This window comes from Pseudoliparis swirei, chromosome 20 (assembly GCF_029220125.1).
Source record: "Pseudoliparis swirei isolate HS2019 ecotype Mariana Trench chromosome 20, NWPU_hadal_v1, whole genome shotgun sequence".
NCBI lineage: Eukaryota > Metazoa > Chordata > Actinopteri > Perciformes > Liparidae > Pseudoliparis > Pseudoliparis swirei.
In genome coordinates this window covers 24,508,826-24,522,057 of record NC_079407.1, presented here as the reverse complement: position 1 = coordinate 24,522,057, position 13,232 = coordinate 24,508,826, and positions in this window count along the sequence as shown.

The window sequence follows — 13,232 nt, the reverse complement described above, 5'->3', positions numbered from 1 at the left end:
TCATGAATATACATTGTTAATGTGGTAAATGACTATTCTCTGGTGTTTTATGAAGTCTCTACAGGGGTGTATAGAGGCCTATCTCCAGTGCTCTAATGGTACATTGTGTTATCGCCTTAGAAGACTAACAGAGGGGTAGAAAACCCTTGAAACCCCTTTTTTATGTGGGCGCAGCTGAAAACAGTTATGCTGCTGAGAGAAGCTATAAAACTGGCCTTCCTTTGAGCGACAAGTTTGAAGAACAACATTAATATTTCAAATAAAAATCATTATTTCTAACCTTGTCTATGTCTGGACTATATATTCTATTCATCTTGCAATTAATTTCATAAATACAAGTGTGAGTTTTCATGGAAAACACAAAATTGTGTGGGTGACCCCAAACTTTTGAACAGTAGCATACATTAGGAAAGAGACATCTGTAACTCAGCGGGTAAAAATGTTTTTATTGTCATTGTTGTTATACAAAGACATTTTGTTTGATGCCCTGCAGCCAGCCAGTATAACAGCAAACAACAAAGATAGACAAATACAAGATAAAAATACCTAAGGATGAAAATGTACAGATAAAAATACACAAGAGGAAATAATAAAAAAGCAGAATTAGATAAATGTGTGAAATGTATTCATGTAATTTATTTTGAGGTGAATGAACTTCCCATTAAGATTACTTGAATAAATCTTATTAAAATCATTAAGTCCTAAAAAAATGGAAAACTGCAGTAATAGCTCAATAGCCTGTTTATGTGGTTCAGAGCGAGGGGGGGGGGGGGGGTATGTACCGCTAGTGCACGTGCTCTATAGACCCATAATAATGAAGATCGGCTATTTCCATCTGAATTCTAGACTCAGAAGTCAGACTTTTTTTCTTCCGTGGTTTCACTTTCACTTTCAAAATGAACCCTCATCCATCTGAAAGGAAAACTAGAGCAGTTCTGATGAAATGTGTGGATCCAGCACCAGCAGAGTATCAGTTGTGATATGTGTTGATATTATTTATAGATGCTCATTGTAATTTTGCTCTGCTATATAGTAAATGAATCGCCTAATGAACCAGTCAAACTGCACTTTAATCAGGCACTTAACCCCCAGAAGCCCCATGGAAACGGCTCACTGGGCGGCAGTCTGAGTTTGACAGTGTGGACATTTTCACCGGGGGTCTGGATGGAGTGTGTGTGTGTGTGTGTGTGTGTGTGTGTGTGTGTGTGTGTGTGTGTGTGTGTGTGTGTGTGTGTGTGTGTGTGTGTGTGTGTGTGTGTGTGTGTGTGTGTGTGTGTGTGTGCTTGTGCGTTTGTGTGTTGTGTGTGCCTGCATGCTTGTCTGCGTTTGTTTATGAGTATAAACTCTTCACATCGAGCAGGTCGAGACCAAACAATTTAAAGATGAACCAAACGTCCCCTCTTGAGCTACAGCACTGGTGCAAATGGTTTTTATTACTTACTTTTAAGCATCTTGTGTATTTTGTGTTCTTCTCACCACATATACTGTTGTAGTGTGTCTTATCCTGTACTGTTTGTTATTCTTTTATTTTTATTGTGATCTGTCAAAGGGACTAAAGATGCAAATTAGCTGTATAGCTACGATCTGGTTCAGTGCATTAAAGAGTGACATTTATGTTTGAAGAATTAAGTGTATTTTAAAATGAATTCTTAAGTGATGTGCAGGGGAGTGATACAATAAATATTTAAAAAACATAATAGCAGCTGCTAATATAAGACAATGATAACAACAACAGCAGCAAATACACTTTTATACCATTCAGCCGTCTAATATTTATGCCCATAATTCTAAATTTTATTTCTCCAGGCCTACCCTTGTCTTATTTGTCATGACCTTGAACACAAATAACAGAATAGCTCAACACTGGAGGTTATCACGATGCTGCTTGAAGTTAAAAAACATTGTTGAGCCTCAGTCATGGATTCAAGGATTTTTGGGCTTTTATACCACGATGAGTAAATGCACCTGGGGGACCACAGCAGGCGTCGTAAACATGTGCAAGGCTACCAGAATCCTTAGAAAGTACACAACACACTGCTCACTCTTTCACTACAAGTCCTTGACATGGCAGATAGGAAGGAGACACTTATTATCTTCGCATTGAAAATGCGGAAGGTTATGTTTTGATCGCCGTGTATTTATTTATTTATTTGTATGTGTGTTACTCGCATAACACAAAAAGTATTAAACCGAATCGCATGAAATTCGGTGGGAGTATTGGTTATTATCCGGGGACCATTTGGTTCGATTTTGGGATCTATCGGGTCAAAGCTCAAGGTCAAGGTCATGAAAAGGTCAAAATCTTTTTACCATAGCACGGTCAATTTTTATCCAATTGGCATGCAACTAATGCCAACATGTTCATAACTCAATGCCCAATCTTGTGATATGCGAAGGTATGCGCTCTACCGAGTGCCCGTTCTAGTTGCCTTCTATGTTGATTTAGACCTAAATATTGCAGATATCATTAGATAGAAGGAAAAAATATATATTCAAACTGCCCGGTTAATGTTGGATTATTACGATAATATGAAGCTTGTTTCGGAAGACGAGGAAACAAAGATGTCCTCTGCAGCCTTCCCTCTTATTCCCCACCTGCTGTCTTTTATTCGGCTCTCCACTCGACACCCTTTACGGCTCAATGTGTCTGGGGACAAGACGTGTTTCGCTTCGGCGGCAAAGAGAGAGATGAATTGATTTTTAGACACCTCCATCCTACACACACACACACACACATTTATATAAATTGTTCCTGTGGGCCAAACGTTGCCATTTAAATACACATTTGGGCCATCTCCCTTGGGTTTCTCTTCATTCCTAACACATAGCACATTTATATTCAATATGGTCCCCGCTGAGAGCGTGACGCAAATCTCCACCAAAAACACACGATGGTGTGCAACACTCAGCAGGCAGCTGTCCTCCTACGTTTTGGTTCTGTGTCTTTCTCTAGCTCGTGTTAAAAAAAAGTAAATTCACAAGGACACGAGCCGTATACCTTCCGTTGACGTCACCGAGGTCCGGATGTCATTTAGCTGATGCTTTTATCCAAAGTGAGTTACAATCATGTTACATTCATACACCGTAGACACAGCTACAGGGGTAAGTGTCTTGCTCAAGGACACATCGACTAGGGCGGGGATTAAACCGCCAACCCCCTGATTGAAAGACGGACCTGCTACCTACTGATCCACTCGCCCAAAGAGTCCTTGTAAAGCATAATCGTCCTTCATGCCAAATCAGACATCTGAACAATACGATGTCGTCCATTTCATAGCGGCCAGCAATGCCTGCCAGTTAAGTTTCACTTCCACTCAAATAGTCACCACATGCTCTATATTTAGTCCATTTATTTCACGTAGAAGGACTTCTGTTCTGGGAACATTACTTTACGAAAAAAAACATTTGGTTGAGGAAAGCCAATCCATTTATTTATGTTCAGGAAAACCATCACGGACCTGAAGTTAAAGCAACAACAACAACAAAAACTCAATATTTAAAATGTAATCACTTGCATAATAACGTGGATGTGTGTTTCCTACCACGAGAAAGGATCCTAATTCACTTTCCATTCGCATTAGTTACAATTAACAATTACCATGAACTACAATTTGTTTTGTTTTTAAATGGAATATATTCCATTTCACTACTATTTCCACGACCTTCCGTGATACTGGACCGCTCGTGTATTACTGCTGCATGACGGATCATTTATGCTACGGAGCACTCGCATGTTTTATAGGATATAATGATAAAAATATTTAAATCAGGTCAATAAATAAATACAAGCGGGGGATGGCTCTGTATTCTGTTTTACTTAACCCTTGTGTTGCCTTCGGGTCATTTTGACCCGATTCAATATTTAACCCTCCTGTCGCCTTCGGGTCAATTTGACCCGATTCAATGTTTAATGTCGGTGTTCTTTCGGGAGTCAACAAACAAACATAAAGTACCTCACACTTAAACTTGGAAAACAATATTAATTCTAATAATTTTCTGGAGATTTTAATAGCTGGGGTCATATTGACCTCAAGGGTAAAATATGTTAGTAAATATAAAGGTAACAGGAGGGTTAAACATTGAATCGGGTCATATTGACCCGAAGGCGACAGGAGGGTGAAACATTGAATCGGGTCAAATTGACCCGAAGGCAACACAAGGGTTAAACTCTGCTAATGCCCAATGCGTTAGGATTTCGGTCTCTAATATATGTTTCATGAGAGAGCAGCAGTAGGTCAGGATTCATATCTTCTCTTCTTCATTAATGCATCGAGATGTCTTTGTGTTCTCGTTTCAAAGAGACAGTTCAGAGTTTAATTTTAATGTTTATACTTTGATGGGCATTAAATCGGCTCGTTTACCCTGCAGCATGAATTTGTCTCCCATGGCCGAGATGGAAAACGCTGTAAATACTTTATTGTGAGACTTATTAATGTGTTTACAGATTTACTATTTTAGAGCACACACGAATACACCATGGATCATTATGCCGGTGCGTTCACTGCCTCTTATTATTTTGCTGATATTTGAGAAGAATCTTGAGCATCATCATTAACACAGTGTGTTTAATACTCTCCTCCACATGACAGTTACTGTCAGACACATACAGTCCGCCGAATAACCGGCCCTGTGTTTGTTGTTTTTATCTGGTAATACTCTTTATATTGCATCAACACAATGTTCTCCCCAAACCCCAGTAACCCTTCAACTGTCTACGTGTGATAATAGATGAATTTAACATTCGCTATAGTTTCATGCTTGGCTCAGTTGCGCTATTATTTCGGACAGACTCGTTGATTGATGTTCCAATGAGAGAAAAAAAATGCTCTCATGCTCCTGATCAGAGTCCTGATAGGCTACCTGAGGTCTGTCTTCATTGATGGGAAGCCACATCTCACAGCTCGGCACAAACCGCATTAGCAGGCTCCTCCCATTGCCCCCTCGTGTCCTCTAATAACTAACTAGCTTCACGCCCGTGCGTGTGACCCATGTTCTGTGAACATGGAAGGTGCTCGGCGCCGAGGCGAGCGGGTTTTTCTCACGTGCCGTGCGGTAAAACACTGATGTGCGTGAGCAATGTGTTGCAAACTAGAAACTTAATTGATTCCTGTGTATCTCTCATGAGCATCGAACGCTTTTGTAATCAAATCTTCATCTCAGACGGATATTTGAAGAAAAATACTTGTATTTCTTGCATCATTTTAAACATGCAAACGAGAGAGAGAGAGAGCAGTAACTTGGTGAATCATGACGGTCGGTGGAGGAATCAATTGTAATATATGATATATTCCTCTTTGGCGGTTTACATCTATTCATCATCTAATTGGGGAAACATTGTTGATGCAAACCTCACTGAATATTTACTGCGCTATGTTTTGATTTCCCTAGGTTGTGAATACGTTTTTTGATAAATGTACTTTATGTATTTATTTTTGATTTAATGTCGATTTATATGATGTAAAATATCTCTGAATCGTTCAAATTCCACCAGTAGTTCGAGACTTGCACAGTGTTAAGACGTCGAGCCTTTTGATTGAATTCAAATTAAGTCCATATTTTATCTACCTCCAAATGACCCTTATTTTATTATCTAGAGGTACCCTTGGATTATAGCTGTTTCAATAAAGTTGTAGGTATGTGAATAGTGTGCTTCTAACCAGGCATTACACGCGCTGTCTAAAGATTATGTACTGCATAACATTCTAAGTAGCTATTGATTTCCTGTTGGGCCAATTGCTGATGTGATGTATTGTACGATTATTTTTTTATTCTCGTGCCTTAGTTTACCAGATGAATGAATGTGCTGTCGCTCCGATGGTATCGCTGGAATGTTTCACTGCTGCTGTGACACTTTGTTTCTTCACAGCATGAAGAACAATGTCACTAATTGGCTTTTGTTTGATATGCCAGAAAAAAGACGAGTTTCCTATAAATAGCGTTACACCCACTCAGAGAGTTGCAACATGGACGTGGGGAGACCAGACCAGTTAAATGTGTTTTAAGAATAACGCAACTAGCTTAAACAAATAAAATAAAGATGCCTCCAGGCCTGGGTGTGGCTCGTCAGCTGACAAAAGCAAACAGGACCCGGACCGGAAGGGAAGGGAGGGGTCGTCACAACAGGAAGAAAAAACATGCACACTCAAACAGTGATGAGCGTGCACTCTTACGGTCACGCCAAAAGCGGTGAGAATTTGTCATGCTAGTAGATCGCGAATGGTTGCGATTGACGCGAATTCTCGCCAGGTGGCGCGAATGACGCGAATTGCTCGTTGAAATATTTCAACTTTGGCGGAAAAAATTCGCCTGGCACTGAGTTGTGAAAGCCAATCAGCGTTGAGATGCTAACGTTGAATCTAACTGCTGCTGCTGCTGCTCTGGTAGCGCTGGAAGCAACAGCCATTCAGACGTGGGTGGTGAAAGTCACTGAGCTGTGTGAGCTCACGGGTGATGTTATGTAGGAATATATATATATATATATATATTAGTTTTTTTCTAAATATATATATATATTTCTAAATATATATATACATATATATATAAATATATATATACGTATATATATATATATATATATTTATAAATATATGTATATACATATATATATGTTGAACCCATTCGAGGTTTAACGTCATCTTTTTGTTCTTCATATTTCTGGACTTTTCCTAATTTAATGGGGGACAGTTGGCTAAACATAAAATGAATATGATGACGTGTTTTCAATGTCTTATTGTATGAATTAAATGTCCTTATGATGTCAGTATTGGAATAAATGTTAAATATTTAACGACAAAGTACAAATACGTGTTTTATACTTTTTTTTGTACATTGAATCATTCTGGGCTGTTAGCTTTAAATAATTGGATGGCCCTTCCAAAAAAAAAAAAATCCACCAGCCGCCACTGCATATTACGACGTTGACTCACTTTTTTATAAGAAAATCAACTTAGCAAAACGTGTTGTGTGCATTTATTTGACGATAACAAATAAGCTTGAATTTTCTCAAAACAAAAGATGTCACGCCATTGAATTCATACTTAATATTAAACCGTTATTAACGAGCTATCAATCCCAAACCATCGAGTACGAAGGAGTATTGATTTGTTGCCACTGAGGCAAAAAATAAAAGGATCAGAGCAGCTGTTCTATTCGGGGTACGGTGTTCATTTCCAGTCAATGATAATGGCCCGCTCATGGTTGAAGTGTCACATTTGACTGCAGCAGCTGTGTCACCTGTGAGAGGACGTGTGAATTGGATTGCTTCTTGTCGTCTGGTCTGCTGTCCGCTCCGCGCTTTAATATGATTGACTGCTCCGCCGTCTGTCGACTAATGTAATTGTCCGCAGCTATTTCGGTGAGGACGTGATCAGTGTGATTGGCAGCGGTTCCTCCTCGGTCACGGTGGGTCTCAGGTTGCCTCCTGGGTTGCAGGCGGTCGGGGGGGGGGGGGGGGGGGGGGTGAGAAGGACCAGAACCGGGTCTGAGAATCAAGCGGAGGAATCATCTGACGTGATGAGGATGTGGATTTGTTTATGACACATCCTTGTGGAGAAAAGAAAATTGAACATGATCCATCCACATTGAATATTGAATTGATTACAAATGTCTTCCATAGCGCTTCGTTCTGTTTTTTTACGAGGATTCCCAACATTGTTGAATCCTCCCTTTCAAAAAAACTCAAAACTGTAGATTCAAAACAGTTGCAGTTAACATGCATGTACGTTAGAAATATTGTCACGTCATCGTTTTATGTATTCTACATTTTTTTGCGTGAAATTATGACAATTAGAATTTTAATTATTGATGTTTATTTTGTGCTTTGTTCTGGGGTTTTTTTACAAGAATTACCAACCTTGTAGAATCCTCCCTTTTAAAAAAAAAATTCAAAATGATTTCACGCAGACTTTTTGACCCAAAAGGATAAAAAAAACATCACAAAAAACATGGTACTCTTTCTTCATAGAAGTATAATCAACGCCTCCCGGTTGTATGCTGCGGCCGACCAGTCATATTGCGGTTAACATCCATGTCGGTCACGTCATAATTGAATAAAAATGTTTTTTGTGAAATTGTCACAATTTGCCTTTTAATTCTTGAAAAAACGTGTTCTATGATGTCACGGTGACCTCACGAGTGGATGTTTTGAAGGTTTTTGAAGAAACGTGTTTAATGTCCTGAGATATCGGATAAAAACAACGAGAATGGGACGGAGGTGAGGTCAAAGTGACCTTCACCTCTGACCATTAACAACCTAAATCTAATTAGTTAATAATTCAGTGCACAGTGATGTTTGAGCCAAATGTAAACATAGTAAGATAATGTATCCATAACATAATGTATTCATAACATAATGTATCCATAACATAATGCATCCATAACATACTGTATCCATAACATATCCATAACATAATTCAATTCAATTCAATTCAGTTTATTTGTATAGCCCAATTTCACAAATTACAAATTTGTCTCGGAGTGCTTTACAATCTGTACACATAGACATCCCTGCCCCAAAACCTCACATCGGACCAGGAAAAACTCCCAAATAACCCTTCAGGGGGAAAAAAAGGGAAGAAACCTGGAGGAGAGCAACAGAGGAGGATCCCTCTCCTAGGATGGACAGATGCAATAGATGTAATGTGTACAGAAGGACAGATTTAGAGTTAAAATACATTCAATGAATATGACAGAGTGTATGAATAGTTCATAGTAGGCATATTCCACGATGGAGACCTCCACGATCCATCAGGCAGATGGCGGTGGGAGGAGGAGTGGGCGGAGTCTCAACAGGACAGTGGCGTAGTCATGAGCAGGAATTCCACGACCCAGACGATCCATCAGGCAGATAGGATCTATGCCGTCTCATAGGGTCCGATGACCCCATGAGACGTAAAGTCAAAAGGACTTCCGGGGAGAAAGCAGAGTTAGTAACGTGTGATTGAGAGATGAAAATGCATCCTTAAGGAGAGAAAAGAGAGGAGATAGGTACTCAGTGCAACCTAAGACGTCCCCCGGCAACTATAAGCCTATAGCAGCCTATCAAGGGGCTGGACCCGGGCAAACCTGATTCAGCCCCAACTATAAGCTCTGTCAAAGAGGAAGGTCTTAAGTCTACTCTTAACGAGGTGACTGTGTCTGCCTCCCGGACTGAAATTGGAAGCTGGTTCCATAAAGAGGAGCTTGATAACTAAAGGCTCTGGCTCCCATTCTACTTTTTAAGACTCTAGGAACTACAAGTAGTCCCGCATTTAGTGAGCGTAGCTCTCTAGTGGGGCAATATGGTACGACAAGCTCCTTAAGATATGATGGAGCATCACCAATCAAGGCTTTGTAGGTTAAGAAGAATTTAAAAGTGATTCTTGATTTTACTGGGAGCCAGTGCAGAGCAGCTAGTGCAGGAGTGATGTGATCTCTTTTCTTAGTTTTAGTGAGAACACGAGCTGCAGCATTCTGGATCAACTGGAGAGACCTAAGAGATTTATTAGAGCAGCCTGCTAATAAGGAGTTGCAGTAATCCAGTCTCGAAGTAACAAACGCGTGAACCAATTTTCTGCATCTTATTGAGACAAGATGTGCCTGATTTTTGAAATATTACGTAGATGAAAGAATGCAGTCCTTGAGATTTGCTTTACGTGGGAGTTAAAGGACAAGTCCCGATCAAAGATAACGCCAAGATTCTTTACAGTGGTGTTGGATGCCAGGGCAATGCCGTCTACAGAATCCACATCACCAGATAATTGATCTCTGAGGTGCTCAGGGCCGATTAAAATTACTTCGGTTTTGTCTGAGTTTAACATCAAGAAGTTGCAGGTCATCCATGTTTTTATGTCTTTAAGACATGCTTGAATTTTACAGAGTTGGTTGCTCTCCTCTGGTTTTATCGATAAATATAGTTGAGTGTCATCTGCATAACAATGAAAGTTTATGGAGTGTTTCCTGATAATATTGCCCAAAGGAAGCATGTATAAGGTAAATAAAATTGGTCCAAGCACAGAACCTTGTGGAACTCCGTGATTAACGTTGGTGGTTATCGAGGCGTCATCGTTTACAAATACAAACTGAGATCGGATATAGGATTTAAACCAAATTAGTGCCGTGCCTGAAATGCCAATCGACTGCTCCAGTCTCTGTAACAGGATGTCATGGTCAATGGTGTCGAATGCAGCACTAAGGTCTAACAAGACCAGGACAGAGAGGAGTCCTTTATCTGCTGCCATTAAGAGGTCATTTGTAATTTTCACCAGTGCCGTCTCGGTGCTGTGGTGTTTTCTAAATCCTGATTGAAATTTCTCAAATAAACTATTATGATGTAGAAAGTCGCACAACTGATTTGCGACCACTTTCTCAAGGATCTTGGAGAGGAAGGGGAGGTTAGAGATCGGTCTGTAGTTAGCCAATACCTCTGGATCCAGAGTGGGCTTCTTCAGGAGAGGTTTAATAACAGCCACCTTGAAGGAGTGTGGTACGTGGCCTGTTAGCAGAGACACATTGATAATATCTAATAGAGAGCCGCCAATTAAAGGCAAAACGTCTTTAAGCAGCCTCGTCGGGATGGGGTCCAAGAGACAGGTAGGCGTGTTGGAAGTAGAAACCGTTGAAAATAATTGGTCACGGTTGATAGGAGAAAATCCTCAAATATACACCAGGGCATACAGCGGTTTCCAAGGCCATTCCACTTGAGGACAGATTGGCACTGGTTATGGGCAGAGATTATTAATCTTGTCCTAATAGTTAAAATCTTTTCATTAAAGAAGTTCATAAAGTCATTACCACTAAGGTTTATAGGAATGCTCGGCTCCACAGAGCTGTGACTCTCTGTCAGCCTGGCTACAGTGCTGAAGAGAAACCTGGGGTTGTTTTTATTTTTCTCTATTATTAATGAGTAATAGGCTGCTCTGGCATTACGGAGGGCCTTCTTATATGTTTTAAGACTATCTCGCCAAACTAAGCGGGATTCTTGAGATTAGTTGAGCGCCATATGCGTTCAAGCTTTCGTGACGTTGCTTCAGTTTGCGGGTCTGAGGGTTATACCAGGAGCAAACCTCCTCTTCCTCACTGTCTTCTTCTTCAGAGGGCTATCGAGTCCAGTGTCATTCTCAGAGAGCCTATGGCACTGTCAACAAGATGATCAATCTGGGACGGACTAAAGTTAGACCAGGAGTCCTCTGTTATATTGAGACGTGGTATCGAATCAAATACAGAAGGAATCGCTTCTTTAAATTTAGCTACAGCACTGTCAGTTAGACATCTGGTGTAGAAACTTTTGACTAACGGAGTACACTCCGGTAGTATAAATTCAAAAGTTATGAGGTTGTGGTCTGACAGAAGAGGATTCTGTGGGAAGACGTTCAAATGCTCAATGTCAACGCCATAAGTAAGAACAAGATCAAGCGTGTGGCCAAAGCTGTGAGTGGGTTTCTGTACTCTCTGACAGAAGCCAATCGAGTCCAACAAGGAGATGAATGCAGCACTAAGGCAATCATTATCAACATCCACATGGATATTAAAATCTCCAACAATAATAACTTTATCGGTTTTAAGAACCAAACTTGATATAAATTCTGAGAATTCAGATATAAACTCTGAATATGGACCTGGTGGCGGTACAGAATCACAAATCGAATTGGCTGTAGTGTTTTCCAGGTTGGATGTGAAAGACTAAGAACAAGGCTTTCAAATGAGGTGTAGTGTAATTTTGGTTGAGGATTAATTAATAGGCTCGATTCAAAGATGGCTGCTACTCCACCTCCTCGACCGGTGCCTCGAGGAATGTGAGTATTAATATGACTTGGAGGAGTCGATTCATTCAGGCAGACATATTCTTCATGGCTCAGCCAGGTTTCAGTTAGGCAACATAAATCAATGTGATTATCTGATATTAAATCATTCAGTAACACAGCTTTAGATGACAGAGATCGAATATTTAGGAGACCACATTTAATAGACCTATTTTGTTGCACTGCTGAAATAATTGTGTTAACTTGTATAAGGTTATTGTGTACGACTCCTCTTCTGCTTACTTTTGATTTATTTAATTGAAGTGGCCGTGGGACAGACACAGTCTCTACTCTAAAGTCAAGGGTGGGTAACTGCTCGAATGGAAGAGCAGAGAAGGGTATTAAACTACATAACATAACATAATGTATCCATAACATACTGTATCCATAGCATACTGTATCCATAACATACTGTATCCATAGCATAATGTATCCATAGCATAATGTATCCATGGCATAATGTATCCATAACATACTGTATCCATAACATAATGTATCCATAACATAATGTATTCATAACATAATGCATCCATAGCATAATGTATCCATAACATAATGTATCCATAACATACTGTATCCATAACATAATGCATCCATAACATAATGTATCCATAGCATAATGTATCCATAACATAATGTATCCATAACATAATGTATCCATAACATAATGCATCTATAACATAATGTATCCATAACATAATGCATCCATAGCATAATGTATCCATAACATGTATCCATAACATAATGCCTTCATAACATAATGTATCCATAACATAATGCATCCATAACATAATGTATCCATAACATAATGTATCCATAACATAATGCCTTCATAACATAATGTATTCATAACATAATGCATCCATAACATAATGTATCCATAACATAATGCATCCATAACATAATGTATCCATAACATAATGTATTCATAACATAATGCATCCATAACATAATGTATCCATAACATAATGCCTCCATAACATAATGCATCCATAACATAATGTATCCATAACATAATGTATCCAAAACATAATGTATTCATAACATAATGCCTTCATAACATAATGCATCCATAACATAATGTATCCATAACATAATGCATCCATAACATAATGTATCCATAACATATTGTATCCATAACATAATGTATCCATAACATAATGTCTTCATAACATAATGTATTCATAACATAATGCATCCATAACATAATGCCTCCATAACATAATGTATCCATAACATAATGTATCCATAACATAATGCCTCCTTAGCATAATGTATCCGTAACATAATGTATCCATAACATAATGCATCCATAACATAATGTATCCATAACATAATGTATCCATAACATAATGTCTTCATAACATAAAAGGGAGAATTCTGCCGTGCTGCGAGTCTTTTTTTGAGCAAATCGACGTGCATGTGCACAAGAGTGGCCTCTTCATTGTTAGATAA